This window comes from Euprymna scolopes, chromosome 17, assembly GCF_053919585.1.
Source record: "Euprymna scolopes isolate OS-2025 chromosome 17, ASM5391958v1, whole genome shotgun sequence".
Taxonomy (NCBI): Eukaryota; Metazoa; Mollusca; class Cephalopoda; order Sepiida; family Sepiolidae; genus Euprymna; species Euprymna scolopes.
The window spans coordinates 125556600-125569305 of record NC_136498.1 but is presented as its reverse complement, the minus strand read 5'-3'; the positions used below and the strand labels follow the sequence as shown (position 1 = coordinate 125569305).

General features: G+C 34.5%; 1 protein-coding gene and 1 pseudogene across 1 annotated transcript in view; both read right to left on the bottom strand.

The window, feature by feature from the left end:
• Positions 1–12706, bottom strand: part of LOC145296960 (uncharacterized) — a 55758-nt gene that overhangs the window by 16147 nt on the left and 26905 nt on the right. The window lies entirely within an intron of this gene.
• On the bottom strand, positions 11285–11401 carry LOC145297092 (5S ribosomal RNA; annotated as a pseudogene).

Here is a 12706-nt window from a genome sequence, read left to right as displayed (position 1 = left end):
CGCGTTCGACGACGCGGCTCAAGTTGAGCGGATGGCTTAGACCGTGTTAAACCGAGAAAGAAAAAAAAAAAAAATAAACGGTGACAGAACAGCAAAGATATGTAGATGAGTGAGGCAGGGATTAAGGCACGCTATTTATCTAGTTTAATTACCGCATATCTACCCTCTCTCTCTCTCTCTCTCTCTCTCTCTCTCTCTCTCTCTCTCTCTATATATATATATATATATATATATATATATATATATATATATTTTGAAAAGACACAAAGTAACACTGCGGCCAACTTCAAACAACACATGAAACCTATATCAATTTTTTCAATCTACACACCAAAAAGATCACCAGAAAAATTGAAAACATTTTAAAAAAAGTCTAATTAAAAGGAAGCCCTCTGATGTCTTTAACAACGTTTGTTTATATATATATATATATATATATATATATATATATATATATATAAAAATTATAACACGGAAATTACATAATTGTCGATGCAATAATTTATTTCAACCTTATGGTATTTTCAAGCATCTAAATCAGACAATTACATTTTTGATACTGAAAAAGAAAAGAAAAATCGTGCTTCGACCCTCAAAAAACCAAAGGTGGTGGTAGTAGCAATCCACTTAATACATTTATAGAGAGGGTGGTAGGGATTTAAAAAAATAAAAATTAAAAATTAAAAATAACAAATAAAAAAATTAGATTAGACACTTATAAGCGGCAGCTCGATGTAACCATAGATACACACACACACACACTCACACACACACTCACACACACACACGCAACACATACACATACACACGCCTCTAAGATGTACGTTCTGACATGTAAATGCCTTGACACGCGTTTACTAACCTAGGAAGGGGGGGGCGAAAGTATACGGATATATAGTGAAAGAAATAGAACAGCGCGTAATGGAAAAAAAAAAAAAAAAAAAAAAAAAAAAAAAAAAAAAGGGGAAAAGAAGAGGATACAGTGATTGAGTCATGGAAAGTAGGTCTATTAAAAGATAAATAAATTAATAAAAAATATAACTAAAAAAATAAATAAATAAAAATAAGAAAATAAAAATAAAAAGAATATTATATATAAAGTTTTAAAACTATCTGTATGTTATTATGTAAAAATTGATATTATCTTATAATTCATTTAAATATTTTATATGTGATATAATACTATGAATTTAAAAATTGAGTCTATATATTTAATATTTTATATATTTTCATGTAAATAATTTTATTGGTGATTATAGCGGTCGTTGTAATTAATATTTCAATTCTTAATTGATTAAGAAGTGGGAAAATGTAATATTGATCGCCCCCAATTCGATAGGACGTATCTAGTTTCGGTTAATATATACTTTTATTCCCTCAATTTTTATCTTATTGCTCTGTTTACCACATTGAGCTCTCATACCCGGATTTCCTCTGGATTTATTCCATTATAACACTATATATATATATATATATATATATATATATGTGTGTGTGTGTGTGTGTGTGTGTGTATGTGTGTAGAGAAAGAGAGAGAAAGAGAGGGGGAGAAATAGATAGATAGATAGATAGAGATAGAGAAAGAAAGAGAGACAAAAAGCGCGATGATTCACTACGGAGATGAAACCAGGATTCCTCTATGTAGCTTAATTACCATAGCTATATTTCCAAACCATATTCGGTGACGATCGTAACTTCCTGCACTGATGATTCCGGAAGGATAAAATACTAGCGTCTATAGGTATTTAAAATAGTTATAACACAAACATACACACTCACACACATACATACACACACACAATTATTTTTAAATACCTACAGACACTAGTGTTTTATCCATTCGGGAATCATCAGTGCAGGGTATCACGACTACGGCCGATCGGGAAACTCGAACCCGGCACCGAAGCCATCTCTGACTCCATTAGTAAGGAACAAATCAACACGGCCACCGTTGACCGCGAGAAATACAGTTGAAATTAAAAAAAATATTTTTGATGTTAAGACGGTGATAGTGACTTAATGAGTACGATATCATGATCGTCGCATGTAAGTTCTTAAAAGAACATATATATATATATATATATATATATATATATATAAATATATATATATATATATATATATATATATATATATATAATTTCAACGTAGGCATGACCTTCTAGAAGAAGAGCATAGGTTTGCTACAACTGTCTTCCTTTCTTTCTTCTTTCATTCGCCGTTGAAGCATTATAGAGAGTGTGTATTTTATTGAGACATAATTAGGAAGATGGAGGACTGCGAAATTAAAAAAAGAAAGAAAATAAATTAAGCACGGAAGGAAGAAAAAGAAAGAACCGTAGAGACAAATACAGAAAAGAGATTCTATAGGAATAGAAAGATAGGCGAAATGATTTTGAGAAGAAAGAGGAGGGAGAGTACCGGCTCATATAAGGTCTAAACTACAAAGGTTGTTCCAGAAGTAAAGGCTCATTTTTTTTTTTTTTTTTTTTTTTTTTACTAAATACAGTTAAAGAGCTACGAAAGTTTTGTGGTCTAGAATTTATTTTTTGTACATAGTCACCAGCATTTTCAGTTCAAGAAAGAAAGCGATGGGGTTGTGGCTGTGCAAGGGCGTTCGGAGCGGGCTTCGTCACTAACATCCCTGTTACCACCTTAAAATCAACGAACCTATCTCCTTACTGTGCTGTCATCAATTGTATCGGCTTTGTAAACGTTTAATCGGCGCCGATGTACGTTGATTGGTTCAAATTTTTAGGCGAGAGAAGAGAAAGAATATAGTAAAGAAGTAGAAGAAGAAGAAGAAGAAGATGATGATGATGATGATGATGATGATGATGATGATGATGATGATGATATCGCAAACAGTCCATTGCATGATTTGAATCCTTTTGTTATATTATCAGAGCTTAATAGCAAACGATGGGTTCAACAGAAATTTGAATTCGATAATGCTGGCTCTGTAGTTCAAGACGGTACTAGTAGCATCAGTGACTTACCCAAAGAGAGAAAGAGAGGGAGAGGGCGGGAGTGGGGTAAATTAGTGAGGGAGAGAAAGAAAGGAGGAGATAAGCAGAAAGAGAGAAAGAGAGCGGGGGAAAGGTAGAAAGAGAAAGTGAGAGAGATAGAAAAGCAAGAGAGAAAGAAAAAGAGAGAGGTGAGGGGAGAAGTAAAGGAGAAATGGGATGAGATTGAGGAAAGAAGGGAAGGGAGAAAGTCGTAGAGATAAAGAGAAAAATGAAAGAGATAGGGAGAGGAAGAGAGAGAGACAGAGAGACAGAGAGAGACAGACAGAGAGACAGAGAGAGAAAGCGATAAAAAAGAAAGAAAGCGGTTGAAAGGGGAAACTTACTGGGAGAGGTATACAGAGGTAGAGAGGGAGAGAAGGGAAGAGGGAGGAAAATAGAAAGGAAGGGGGAAAGAGTTAAAGCCAAAGAGGGAGATGGGGAAGAGGAAGAGAGAGAAGAAAGAGAGAAGGGGAGGCGGAGAAAGGTAGAGAGAGGAGGTAAGTAGCGAAGGCGAAAGAGAGGAGAAAAATGAGACAGGGGGAGGGGGAGGAAGAGAGAAAGATGTAGAGAGAGAAAGAGTGGGTAGAAAGATAGAGGTAGAGAGAACGAGAGCGGGGAAGAGAGAGCGAGGTAGAGAGAAAGTGGTAGAGAGAGGAGATAGAGATAGATAGAGAGAGAGAGAGAGAGGAGATAGAGAGAGAGCGAGAGGCAGGAAATGTAAAGATATAGTTAAATAAAATTTAAGGTTAATTGTTTTTGTTTTACGGCATATCAACCCTTTTCAGGTTATTTAATGCCGAATCCAAAGATTGTGAAGAAAATTTTTGTAATAGAATCTATTTGTTGTTTTCAAGTCAGTTTCTATTTAACCCATAGTTGGGACCCTAACAGGTACTACCACTCCGGGTCAGAGTGGACCTGGGAGCAATAGCAATTAAATGGTGGCTCCACACTCCCCAAAGCTCGCAAGCTGGAGCCTCACCACTGGATATAGTTTAAGGTCATATCCAGGACCGAGTAAAATTTAAATATTAGGATGTGAAGCGTTAGAAAAGTTAGGGTAAACCATTTTTATTACCAAAAAAAAAAAAAATGGCGGTTCTTGTAAAGACTTACGATCTGGTGATAAATCGGTTTATCATGTTAAGAATCCCGGGGTGTACGTGTGCATGTGTGTGTGTGTGGGGGGGGGGGCGAGTATATTTTAAGCAAGAATCGCGTGTTCTTTTTACGCTGGTTTGTGGGGGTGGTGAAGGGCTCTTGGCAATGAGATTCGCGCCCGAGAGGAATGATTTCCCAACTTTGGTTAAGTCAGCCCGACACAGTTTTTCTTCTTCGTTGTCGAAAGAGGCAAGAGTTGTGGATGGGTGTGTGTGTGTGTGTGGAATGAGGAAAGGGGGAGGGGCGTGGTACATATTGGCCCGGCTCAGTGGTAAGGATAACGGACTTGAGGAAGAAAGGAGTGTTCGAGTTTGTCTTGTTTCGTTTCAGAGAGCACGCGACCTCGACTTAACCCTCAACAAGTACCCGATTTAGAGATGACAGAGTATTAGGGAAATGTGGTTTCTTGTAAACAGGTTTTGAGGCCTTCTACAAGATGAGAGAATGATAATCCCAAAGGAAATTAACACACACACACACACACACACACACACACACACACACACACACACATATATATATATATATATATATATATATATAGAGAGAGAGAGAGAGAGAGAGAGATTAGAAATAAGAAGGAACACACCGAGTTATGTGTTCATCAACGTTTCGTCTTTATTTCGAGATGAAATTAAGACGAAACGTTGATGAACACATAACTCGATTTGTTCCTTTTTATTTCTCTATTTCGTCCATTTCATAAATCTCACCTGTCTGTTTAAGTGTATGTATGTATGTATGTATGTATGTATGTATGTATGTATGTATGTATGTATGTATGTATGGAAATTCTGAATGAAATTATGTAGAATTACAATAAAATTTATTGTTTGACAAAGGAGTACAAATCATTCGAATAAGTCGAATGCTCTACAACTGATCTGTCTCTACAGATGACAATATATCTGGCTTTTCTTCTTCTTTTTTTTAAAGAAATGATTTGATGTGATTTTAATATTTCCCTTAGCCAGTGTAACGTAAAATATTCCCCTGTGAGAATTCTTCTTTTTTATTTATAAGAGAGAACAGCTGTTCTTAAGATCGAAGCTGTTCGATTTTGAATAGTTATCAGATGAATTTATGCACAGATTTTGAATAGCTTTCAGATGAATTGCTGTACAGAGTATTTCTAAGAACACTGCCAGACATATAAAGTACATTTGCGTGAAATTTGCAAAAGATAGGTCCATCCCTTCCGGAACCTATAAGGAAGGAACTCATATACAAAGTGAATTTTATATATATACGCGAGAGAAGAGAAAGAAGATAATAAAGAAGTAGAAGAAGATAATAAGAGTACAAAAACACATACATACATACATACATATATATATATATATTATTTTTTATTGCTGTTTTATCTGTTTGGTTACATATGTTTCGGATGTTGGACCATGTTTACGATGCAACAGCCTCGTCAGACCTTACAGAAATCTGTAAAAGATTTCTGTAAGGTCTAACGAGGCTGTTGGGTCGTAAACATGGTCCAACATCCGAAACCTATGTAACCAAATAGATAAAACGGCAATAGAAAATAAAACACATATTTGCTCTGCAATAGTATTGAGCACTCTCTTCAGATTTTTACTAATTACCAGCTTTAACACCCCCCACACACGTGTATATATATATATATATATATATATATATATATATATATATATATATATATATATATATATATATATATATATATATATATTAAAAGACAAATAGGGAGATAGTTTTGGAGATAAAATTTGATAGATTGAAAACAAGAAAGACATTAAGTTTAGAAAAGATAGATAGATAGATAGATAGAGATAGAGGGAGAGTGAGAGAGAGAGAGAGAGAGAGAGAGAGAGAGAGAGTAATGAAATAAATAAAGACGGAAGTTGGATTTAGAGATTAAAATAGAGAGAGTGGAAAACAACAAATGAATGAAGATGGGGAGAATGATAGATAAATAGAGAGGAATGTATATACAGAGAGAGAGAGAGAGAGAGAGAGAGAGAGCGAGAGAGAGCGATAGATAGATAAATAGAGAGTGAGTGTTAGAAAGAGTGAGAAAGGAAGGAAGAAAGACGTGACTTGGATTTAGGGATGAAAGTAGAGACATTCCAAACAACAAAGAGATAAAAATGAGGAAAGATGTTCCAGGCTTTCCTGCACGTGGGTTGGATCTTTTGTAGTGTTAAGTGTTCTCAGACGATGAACTGGATTCCCACGTGAGCTCAAAAGATGAAAGAAATGAACGCACATCATAAAGTTTGACCGACTAAAGTTCTATTATTACTTTTTGTTCTTAATTGTTCTAGTAATAAAATATTAGAAATAATATTAATAGTAGTAGTAGTAGTTGTAGCAGCAGTTGTAGTAGTAGTAGTAGTAGTAGTAGTAGTAGTATTGCTCCACCAAACATCCGTAATAATAATTATTTATGGTTCTTGCATTTTTTTCTTTTATTACAGCAGAGACGTTGCGAGTCTACGTCTGCTCTAGCACTATTTTCATGGCAAGCCCCCAAAATCAACAACGAACACTCGTCTAACTACAACCACTGCCAACAATTTCCCCAACTCTCTGTGCGGGCTTAAATCTAAACCTAAATTCGATGAACAAAGTTTCTCTCCTAAAACTGCTCGCCTGTGGAACTTCTCTTCCACTCGCCTGCTTTCCGTCTGACTACAACATGGTCTTCTCCAAGTCTAATGTAAACAATATTTTGGTGAGTCATCACCTTAAACAATCAATTGTTACCCAATTTCACTCACTAACAATCAATACGCTGTTGCCTCACTGACCATCTAAGACTTATTCACTCTCATCCTCGAGTGGCTTTCGCGCGAATGTGGAAGAGATACCAGCTGACATAAGCTACCTTTCTTTCTTTCTCTCTTTCTTTCTTTCTTTCTTTATTTATTTCTTTGCCTTACTCTACTTTTTTAAATCTTTTTATTTAAATTTTGTTTTTCTTTACTGAAGCAATCGGAATTCGCTAAAATCAGTTGAATTTATTAGAAGTGCAAAAAAAAAAAAAAAGTTAAAACCATTTTTTAAATCTGAAAACCACTTATCCACTTCGGTCTTCTTAATTATCTGTCTGTCTGTCTATCTGTCTGTCTGTCTGTCTCTCTCTCTCTCTCTCTCTTTCTCTATGTATATATATATATATTCATATATATTTATATATATATGTATAGTGAATAAATGACAAAAGACTATATTATAAAGTTCATGATCTTATATATTATTCCTTTAATTCAGTTGACATTTACAATTCTTGACATTATCTGTTTCGTAGCGCAAAATCAATCACTTAATTATTATATCAATCAGTGAATCTATTTTGCCCTTAACTCATCAGAAGAAATAAAAACAATCAATGCGCCAAAAGGAAAAAAGTCCGTTTTGACATGATTAAAATCTGAAAATTGAAAGAGAAGCTGTAAATATCTTTAATATGTTTCCATTACGCCGTTTTACATACATATATATATAGAGAGAGAGAAAGAGAGAAAGAGAGAGAGAGAGAGAAAGACGGAAACAGAGATAGAGAGAGAGAGAAAGAGAGAGACAGACATAGAGAAAGACAGCGAGAGAGAGAGATAAATATATATATATATATATATATATACTTGTTTATTGTTATATAAACATGCTCACATCCCGCTGCTACAAATAGCCACTTGTTTCAATCAAACAACAGATGTCATCAGGCAGCGACTTGACTATTCAAAAGTTCAATGAACAATATGATTATTCATTGAACTTTTGAATAGTCAAGTCGCTGCCTGATGATATCTGTTGTTTGATTGAAACAAGTGGCTATTTGTAGCAGCGGGATGTGAGCATGTTTATATAACAATAAACAAGTATTATCAGCTCTTTTTATTGAGCACAATCTAACAACCTCGTTGAATTCATTAGTCCATTACTTTTGAATATAAAAACACCCGAGTATATATATATATATATATATATATATATATATATATATATATATATATATATATATATATATATTAATTTTATTTATACAAACATCAATGGCTACATATGTGCATACATGTTTCTGTAATCACCCACGTTGGGGGATTACGTCTTCAGGCCAAGAATTACCTTCAAAAGTGACATTTCCACCAAATACATTTTTCTATTTCGTTTATCAAGTTAAAATACAACCTGGGCTAAAACTTGATAAACGAAATAGAAAAATGTATTTGGTGGAAATGTCACTTTTGAAGGCAATTCTTGGCCTGAAGACGTAATCCCCCAACGTGGGTGATTACAGAAACATGTATGCACATATGTAGCCATTGATGTTTGTATAAATAAAATTAATATACCTGCTCTGTTCACTCATTGAGCACTATTTTGGTAGACACATGTTGTTTCATTGGATGTACTTCTAGGAAACTAAACTCTACTGGCTATATATATATATATATATATATATATATATATATATATATATATATATATATATATATATATATATATAGATAGATAGATAGATAGATAGATAGATAGATATGAAGAAAGAAAAGAAAGCCCAGGACATAATAATGATCAAAGACAACATAGAATAGCGATAAGAAACAGATACAAAAATTGACTTAAAAAGAAAGAAAGAAGCTAAAAACAAGACTTCTTTTTTATTACACGGGAAGAACGCAACCAGATGAAAGAGACAAACGAAGAAAAGAAGAGAAAACAGAAGAGCTACACAATCATTGCAACGCTACAACCAAATCTGTTTCGTTCACCAATTCTACTTTAATCGTTTCGTAGAATCTTACGCGATGCCTAGCTCGAGGCACCCAACGACTTCATTATGATAATGAACCCGTGGATGGCAGATGTGGACCTCGAGAAGAAAAAGATCTACCCTCCGTAAACTACTCTCTCTCTCTCTCAACTTTTTTTTTATGAGTTCTTTTTAAAAAGAAAAGAACACGAAACAAACAAAAAAGAAACAAAAAAAATGTTCTCTCTAAATGTTTTTCGCATCATGCTACAATGCTTTCGTCAGCAGATGATGCTGCAAAGCCATAGACGTGGACGCACAACTCCTTATAAAGCGAGCTTACTTGTTTTATCTCATGTGAAAACACTTGCAACGTCTAGCCACACTGAAGAGCTATGATACAACAGAGTAGCTGTCTGTGGATGAATGCTAGTGGGGCAGATTGCGGAAACAACATTTCACTTGTTGCTTGTATCACTAAGTGAAAGATTCTTATGGAGTATTGAGATAACCGTCCCCATTATGCATTGAACTCTCTAGTAAGCGAATGAATTGTCAACATTTTCTATAATACGTAGCTCTTCATAAAAGAATCGAGCCAATCAATAATATGAATGTACAAATATACAACGAATAGCGGGGGAGGAGGCGCCCGGCGTTGCCCGGTCGTATAATACGCTTAAATATGATATTTTAATTTATCCAGATTTCATATACATTAGTAGAGTCGTGATTTTAAAAGTAAAAAAGAAATATATTTGGGTGCGTGCCATCAGCGAGAATTGAAACCGAAAGCAAAACTGGACCATCAAAAGCTGGTGACGTTACCACTGTACCAACGTGACACGCATATGAACTGATTGAAAGCAAAGTAAAATGAAAGTACACAATCAATAAATATATATTTTTTTAAAGTTTGACTAATTTTTGACCCTTTTAAAAACTACTTTAACCGGCTAAAGACTCACAAAAGAACGGTCCATAACCCCCCCCCCAATCATTTGAGGCCTCTAGCGCTGCTCTGCAGCTTTAAGTTTCAGGAGAGATAGAATTTGAAAATATGAAGACAAACAGAGCTACGTATTGAGCACTGTTGAAGTAAATACTTAGAGTTTACGCATAAATTTGTACTTTCGTATATTAATTTATGTGATTAAATGAAGTAGTCATATATATATATATATATATATATATATATATATATATATAATATTTTTCTGTATAAAGAAAAATATTATATATATATATATATATATATATATATATATATATATATATATATATATATAAGCCTGAAAAGTCCTAGAGTGGATGAAACGCGGAATATTCAGTGTAGCTTAATCGCCATATATATTTTATAACTTGCTAACTAGCTCTACCTACGTATTGAGCACTTTTGAAGTGAACACTTAAAGTTTACGCATAAATTTATACTTTCGTATATTAATTTTATTTGAGTGAATTAAGTAGTTATATATATATATTTGCTGCTTATATATATATATATATATATATATATATCTACTTAATAATATTTTTATTTACAAAGACAAATATTATATAGTTGCTACACTGAACGTACTAATGTTTCAGCACGATTGGTTTATATAAAAAAAAACAAAGGCTCTTCGTCAGGCAACAGGAATAAAGTTTATCCGCCATTCATCATGGCTGATTCTTAAACTTTATTTCTGTTGCCTGACGAAGAGCCTTTGTTTTGAAAGATTAGCATGTTCAGTGTAGCAACTATGTAATATTTCTATATAAATAAAAATATTATACTCCGTTCTTTTTATTGAGCACTCTTTATAACCTCATTTTAAGTCATGGGTTTTATCTCCTGGATACCTTTAACTTGATATATATATATATATATATATATATATATATATATATATATATATATATATATATAATCAGATTTTTTTTTGGAAAAAGAACTCCAGCATTAAGAAAATCCAAAAATATGAGTGTATTATTTATATTTTGTTTACAGAAAGTTTATATGATATAACTCATCGGTCCCTAATTATCGGGTTTGAAACCGAGAGTACCGATGACTTATCTCATCTAAACTTTCTGTAAACAAAAAAAAACAATATATATATATATATATATATATATATATATATATATATATATATATATGCAGTAGAATCATTTAAAATTAGTAATAAAATACAGTACAGTATATAATGCACAAAAAGGCTGCCTTCAGTCTTGACAGACTATGGATACCCACGGTAAGGGTGCCTGCGCGTGAATTTTTTGTGGCAAGAGTTGCGCAATCCCGAACCACACCTCTCCTGAATCGACATTGTTGAATACCAGTGGCAAGTGGAGGTTCAGGACGACTGGAAACAATGCTGAGATAAGCGGAAAGCACATACAGCGCCTAGTATTCCCAAATGGTCACCCATCTGGTACTAGCCAGGCTCAACGTTGCTTAACTTCGGTGATCTGTCGGGAACCGGTGTGTCAACGTGATTATGCCGTATATATAATTCACATATATATAATCAAATAACATTATAAATAACACCGTAAAGCGGGGAATACCGTAACCAGGGGCCGGAAGAACATCGTATTCCACATCGTCGTAACCTGAAAAAAAGCGTATCCTACGGCCACCGTATCCCCGGGTTATACTGTATAAGAAAGTAAGGCAAAAAGAGTTTTTTTTTTTAATTGCTGATGGGGGGGGGTAAGAAGAGGTAAATGAATTGGTGGAAACAGGAAAACGAATTCGACGACGAACGAGGCGTGGGGGATGAAGCGATTCGAGGATGGTTATTAGTACACTTGCAAACTTACATCTGTAACACACTCATGCAGCATCTTGCCGCTGTAGATGTTTCCATTTATCTGTGTCTAGTTCATCACCCCTTTCCCACTAACAAGCACCCGCTTCTCTAGGCATCACACACCATCACATCCACCCACCCACTAAAACGCATCCGACACTGTTCGGTCTTGTGCCAAAAACAGGAAAAGTCTAATTAACACTCCGATTTTACTTCTCCCTCTCCCATACCCGCATTTTTTCCTACAAACCCAGCGTACCATGCCGACTAATATTATCACTTACGCAATTAATGGACGTGCGGAACTATTTTCTTGAAGCCAGTTATGCAATAGCCTTTTGACTAAAGCGCGGAAGCGGAAAACTTGTACCAAAGGAAAGCGTTACTTTCCTCTAACTCTCAAAATGTCCACAACCAGGCATAGAGGTCCTCTGGCTTTTGCCAAGGTTAAAAATGATCATGTTTGTTCTAGCCTATTATCGCATTCATTAACTCTTCCTTCGAGAAGGCAAAAATTAATTTATTGTCGCTCGCCATAAGAACCACTATCTCAGAATGTCGACGGACCGATTCCATCAAATCTTCCACCTGTTAAAGTTATCCCCATTTTAAGACGCCATGCCTTACTTTGCGTGAAGGATAAGGGGTCGGGTAAGTATACATAATGACAACGCTAAGGTCTTATTCAACTCTCTACGCCGCCGTCTAAGCTGTAATGACTTCTGGTAGTAAACTACTGCGCTTTGTGAACAATTATTTTACGAGACAAATATTGTTTGTTGCATTCGCTATACAATTTTCGAAACAGCCCGTTACAAAAAAAAAACAAAAAAAAACTTGTCAATTCATTTTTTATAAACCGATGCGTGACAAACCAACGTTATATATTTATTGGAAAATATAAATAAAAAATAAATCGATTTGGGAACATTAAGTGGGACTACCTCTGGAGTCAATGTAGTGTTATGGTGATTGAAGATTCTAGCTAGGAATGCATATCT